Source organism: Ranitomeya imitator, chromosome 3, assembly GCF_032444005.1.
Source record: "Ranitomeya imitator isolate aRanImi1 chromosome 3, aRanImi1.pri, whole genome shotgun sequence".
NCBI lineage: Eukaryota > Metazoa > Chordata > Amphibia > Anura > Dendrobatidae > Ranitomeya > Ranitomeya imitator.
Window position 1 is genome coordinate 666,221,039 of NC_091284.1, and position 6,199 is coordinate 666,227,237.

The following is a 6,199-nucleotide window of genomic DNA, read 5'->3' on the forward strand; positions in this document are numbered from 1 at the left end:
GGCCAGCCAGCTATAACCTGCCACAGAGCCCAGCCAGATCTCCTGCTACAGAGCCCAGCCAGCCATGGGCCTGCCACAGAGGCCATCCAGCTACAACCTGCCACAGAGGACAGCCAGCTATAACCTGCCACAGAGCCCAGAGAGCCACGGGCCTGTCACAGAGGCCAGCCAGCTATAACCTGCCACAGAGCCCAGCCAGCCATGGGCCTGCCACAGAGGCCATCCAGCTATAACCTGCCACAGAGGCCATCCAGCTATAACCTGCCACAGAGGCCATCCAGCTATAACCTGCCACAGAGGCCAGCCAGCTATAACCTGCCACAGAGCCCAGCCAGCCATGGGCCTGCCACAGAGGCCATCCAGCTATAACCTGCCACAGAGGCCATCCAGCTATAACCTGCCACAGAGGCCATCCAGCTATAACCTGCCACAGAGGCCAGCCAGCTATAACCTGCCACAGAGCCCAGCCAGCCATGGGCCTGCCACAGAGGCCAGCCAGCTATAACCTGCCACAGAGGCCAGCCAGCTCTTCCTGCTACAGAGCTCAGCCAGCCAAGCCGTACCAGAGCAGCCATGTCTTGTTCTGGGAGCCCTCCCTCCTGTCAGCAGCGCACTGAGGTAAATGTTTTTTACATAATTTTGCTCTCTCGCTCGATCTCCCTCTGTCTTTTGTGTATGTATGTATGTGTATGTATGTGTGTATTTGTGTATGTATGTGTATATATTAATGTATTTTGCCATTTTTCATCTTTGTAGGAAGCTGCTGAAGCTGCTGCCACAGTCCAAGAGGTGCTCCCCGAAGAAGAGGGAAGGGGTGGAGAAAGACAGAAAGGGATCACAATTGCTTTGTTTCTTTCATATATCGCGGAACAACAACCTCACACTACACACAACACATAGCAACACAAGATACTTACAGATAGAACACAACACATACAAACTGATAAATTCAGACATCACACAACACATAAAAAATGATCATTATAGATATCACATGGCACACTACACATAAAAAGGCTACATACAAGCACATAATTGTTCTGTTTTTTTCTCTTCTAGAGTTCGGATTCTGGTGCTCAATCCAGAGGTCCTCCCAGTGGCTCCCAGGGTCGTCGGCGTGAGAGTCATGGCGGCCGTCATCATGTAAGCATGTTTTTTTATTTTAAGGTTTATTCTTTATGTTGCTTACAATTTAGTTTAATTTTTTTTTTTCCTTTCTTTTAACAGGCTTCTTGGCGTGCTCCAGATTCAGACAGTGAGGAGGTCGGACTCGATATTGACCTCCTCATCAATCTGATCCGAGACAGATAGCCGCTGTGGAACATGGGTGACCGCCGCCATGCTGATATCATCATGACCCGGCGACTCTGGGAGCAAGTCTGCCAAGAGCTTATAGCGAAGTGGGAGGACCTCGATGTTCGGGCCCAGAATCAAGAACGTAAGTATACTCTGTTCAGTTTTCTTGATGCATTCTAAGGCCATGTGCACACGTACAGTATTTTTCGCGTTTTTTTCGCTATAAAAACGCGAAAAAAAACGCTTACATATGCCTCCTATTATTTACAATGTATTCCGCTTTTGTGCAAATGTTGCATTTTTTTTCCGCGAAAAAATCGCATCGTGGAAAAAAAAGCAACATGTTCATTAAATTGGCGGAATTGCGGTGACTCCGCACACCTAGGAATGCATTGATCTGCTTACTTTCCGCATGGGGCTGTGCACACCATGCGGGAAGTAAGCAGATTATGTGCGGTTGGTACCCAGGGTGGAGGAGAGGAGACTTTCCTCCACGGACTGGGCCCCATATAATTGGTAAAAAAAAAAAGAATTAAAATAAAAAATAGTGATATACTCACCCTCGATGTCTTCCCGCCTCTCAGCGGTGCACGCTGCCGGTTCCGTTCCTATAGATGCTCTGTGTGAAGGACCTGCGATGACGTCGCGGTCCTGTGATTGGTCGCGCGACGGCTCATGTGACCGCGACGTCATCGAAGGTCCTGCGCGCACCATCTATAAGAACGGATGCTGCTGAGGACATCGGCTGTCTGTAGAGGGTGAGTATAACCACTTTTTTTAATTATTTTTAACATGATATCCTTTACTATTGATGCTGCTTAGGCTGCATCTATAGTAAAAAGTTGGTCACACTTGTCAAACACTATGTCTGACAAGTGTGACCAACCTGTCAGTCAGTTTTCCAAGCGATGCTACAGATCGCTTGGAAAACTTTAGCATTCTGCAAGCTAATTATGCTTGCAAAATGCTAAGAAAACCGCAAAAAAAACGGGAAAAAACGCAAAAACAATAAGGCGGATTTCTTGCAGAAAATTTCCGGTTTTCTTCAGGAAATTTCTGCAAGAAATCCTGACGTGTACACATACCCTAAGTATTTTTTCTAACCAAGTTGTGTTTCTCCTTTTTTTAACAGGTGAGAGGATTATCAAACGGTGGCGGTTGATTAGGGATCGCTTTAAGAAAGAATTCAATAAAGAGATGAGGGCCCTGAGTGGATCTGGAGGACACAGGAGCAAATACAAGTATGCCAAAGCCCTGTCGTTCCTCAGGTCAACGATGGTGACACGAAGGTAAATATTACCCACCACATGTGATGATAACCAATGTTTTACATGTCTAACCCTCTTTTGCTCTTTCAGCCAGGGCCATGCAATTACAGTATATTAATTGTTTGTTTTTTCTCTATTGTTCCACAGCACCGTAGGCAGCACTCAGGAGCCTGCAGCACAGTTGAATCTTTCTGGGGCGATCCCTCAGGAGGCCACCACCGAGGGACACTTTGACAGCGCTGGCCCATCTGCACCTTCCCACTCTGCACCTTCCCACACATCGGATCCTTCTGTCCCATCCACGAGCGCTAGAGCATCCTGGCCGGTTCCATTGCATGTATCTGCTGGTGAGGATATAGCTTTTCCTGTACCCCACCCCTCTGCTGCTGCCACCTCTAGTACACCTGTAGCATCGGTGTGCCATCTGCAGAGGGGTCAGGTACATAATTATGCACCCGACTTCTTACACCTGAACGCATCCTTCCAGAACTGTCTGAATGTTTTGTCCGAGCAAATGGCTGCAGGTTTTAATTTAATAAATAAAAGTATACTCGAGATGCATACACTTCTGTTAACGATGCGTTCAGAGGCAAGACAGTCACCGAACAACACTTTTTTCCAGTCGGTACTTGAGCAAATGGAGACGCTATCTACTTCTCAGCAGATGCAAGTAATGGAATCCTGCCAGTCGACTCTAGCGCTCATTGCCTCAAAAGCAGAGGCTCTTGCCACCCATGCCCCCCCTTCCTCCACTGTCCATCACTACAGCCACTACCATCCTCCTGACCTGTACCACCAACCTGCCCGTGCCCCATCCCACCAACCTCACCATCACCCACATCGTGCCCATACCCCGTCCCAACAGCCACAACACTTCCAGCGTTCCCGTGCCCCTTCCCACCAGCCACACTACCAGCCTCCCGCCCGTGCCCCTTCCCACCAATATGATGATCCCGACCCATACCACTTAGCATCTACTTCATCCGCATCTCCTCTCCCTGCCCACTACCACCAGCCTCTATCACCTCCTTCCCAACCCTCTTCTCCACCCATCACTGCTTCTGCCTCCCAATCCTCCCAAAACATCACCTACACCCCTCCATCCTACCAAATTCCTAACCCCAATCCCACTTTCCTGTCCACCCGCTCAATTGCCTTCTCTACTCCTTCACCACTACCTATTGATCCTTCCCCACCACCAACATATTCCTCCCTCCACACTCCCACTGTCGAAGTGCTGGAGGGGCTGTCGGATAGGGACACAATCTCCACTCCGACTTATTCCAATCTATATTTTTGTGTGCTGCAAAATAAAGTTTATTTTTGTGTTTCAAAATAAAAGTTTGTTTTTTTTATTTAAAAAAAAATGTAATAAAACTGTGTTTACAGCTATTTTGTATTTATTCTTTATAAGGTATAGATAACACTTTGGTTAAACAAGGTTTATTTGTCAGAGGTACAATACTTTGGGTACAAACCAAACAGGTACACAACTTGGGTAAAAGGTAAAATACTTGTTACAAGGAAAAAGACAAATTGTTCAAACTCTCTCATCCTGCCAGTCTATTTTTCCTTCGGGTGAAATAAAATATTCTGCAAATTGATCCCGAATTCTGGAAACAGTGGCAGAACTTCTATACGTTTGGTTGCTATAATCAGCCAAGGTGGTTTGTTCAGACTGGTCCTCAATGGAAATCTGTTCCTTGGATAGCACATTATAGGCTGAACTGGATGGACAAATGTCTTTTTTCGGCCTTACTAACTATGTTACTATGTTACTATAATTGTGCAGGACAACACACGCTTTCACTACCTCATCCACAGTGTCTGTCTTCAAGTTAATGGATGTCAGTAGAACTCTCCATTTGGCGGTTAAGATCCCAAACGCACACTTCACCATACTCCGTGCACGTGTGAGTCGGTAGTTGAAAATTCTTTTAGTTTGGGTTAAACCACGGCTGGAGTAGGGTTTCAAAAGATGTTCTGAAAGCTGAAAGGCTTCATCCCCCAACACAAACAAAAGGCATTGGTGGTTCAGAGGTTTGAGGCAGTGGTCTTGGGGGGGGGGATTGAAAGGTTTGTCCATACAAATGCCGCCCCATAGAAGACAGTTTGAAAACTTGTGAATCATTTGAGCGGCCATATGCCCCAATATCCACCGCAACAAATTTGTAATCCGCATCGGCGATGGCCATCAGCACGATGGAAAAGCAGTTTTTATAGTTGAAATACTCGGATCCAGAACCAGCCAGTTTCACGATACGGATGTTTCCCATCCACCGCGCCCAAGCAATTGGGAAACTGACACACTTCCTGGAATCTGTCTGCTACTTCCAACCATGTCTGCATTGTGGGATGTAGAATGAATTCATCGTGCAGAGAGTCCGACACTGCACGGCAAGTGTGCCTCACTATTCCTGACATGGTTGAAATTCCCAGTCTGAACTGGAAATGTAGTGAAGACAGGGATTCTCCAGTAGCTAGGAATCTGTGAACAAAAGCAAGGCAGAAATTACTGCAAATTCAAAATATCAATCAATGAAAGTGCGCTACAAGAGTACATCGAAATAGAATGCTTACCGAAGAGTGACCATCAGACGCTCAGCCGGTGTAATGGAGAATCTGCAATATCTATCACTCCTTCTTATTAGATGTTCAACCCGCTCCACCAATACATCAAAGTTCTCTGCTTTCATCCGCACATAGCTGAAAAACTTCTCTGGGTCTCCTCGTAGCTCCATGTATAAAGTAGAAAAGACTCCCCGCGTCATTCTCAGTGCCGTGATGGGGTGGATCCACAAACAGCCTCGGCGCAGACGCATGATGCGCTGTCTCTCTTGCTCCTTCTCAAGAACAATTGTTTTCAATCGATGCGCCTCCACGATGAAATCCACGTTGTTCTGCAGAATCTTCGCAATAATGCCATCCATCTTGCTCTGTATCTTGCTCCTCTCCAACCTGTCACCGATGGGCTGCAGGAACACTGTATATATAGTTTTCAGTGGGCCAATCACATTTTTTAGCCTGTCAGGGGGTGTTTTTAAAAACCGGATCTGTCAAAAAACGTAAAAACGGGCGAAACGGATGACAACCGGATGAGACGGATCCGGTTTTCTGAAAATCGGATCAGTCTCATCCAGTTTTCAAAAAATAAGCCAGATCAGGTGCTGCGGCGCGACACCGGAACCGGCATGCGGCGAAAAACCTGATGTGTGAACATAGCCTAACAATATTACGTGATCACTGAGAGATCACAGGAGCAATGTTAGTCCAGGAGGTAAGTATGCAAGTTTATATTTTCTGCATGCACCCAGCAGGGCTTGTCCAGTAGCGGAGAACTTTGTTAATAAAGTATATCCCCCTTCCCCCATTCACAAATAAATACAATAAAAAACATGTTTGATTCTGCTGCTTCAGAGTCCAGTCTATCAAACAATAACATTATTGAGTACGTAATAAAAGCTGGAAAGGAAAATCTCCAGAGTGAAGTGTGACTGGATCCCCGCGGCCATGTTATGAGAGGACACTTCACAGGCCGCCGCCGCTGAGGTACCACAGGGAGGACGCTGATTACCGCTCTGCGATCCCACACAGGACGACACAGGCTTCCAGGCAGACACGTGCGGGAGGGGGCG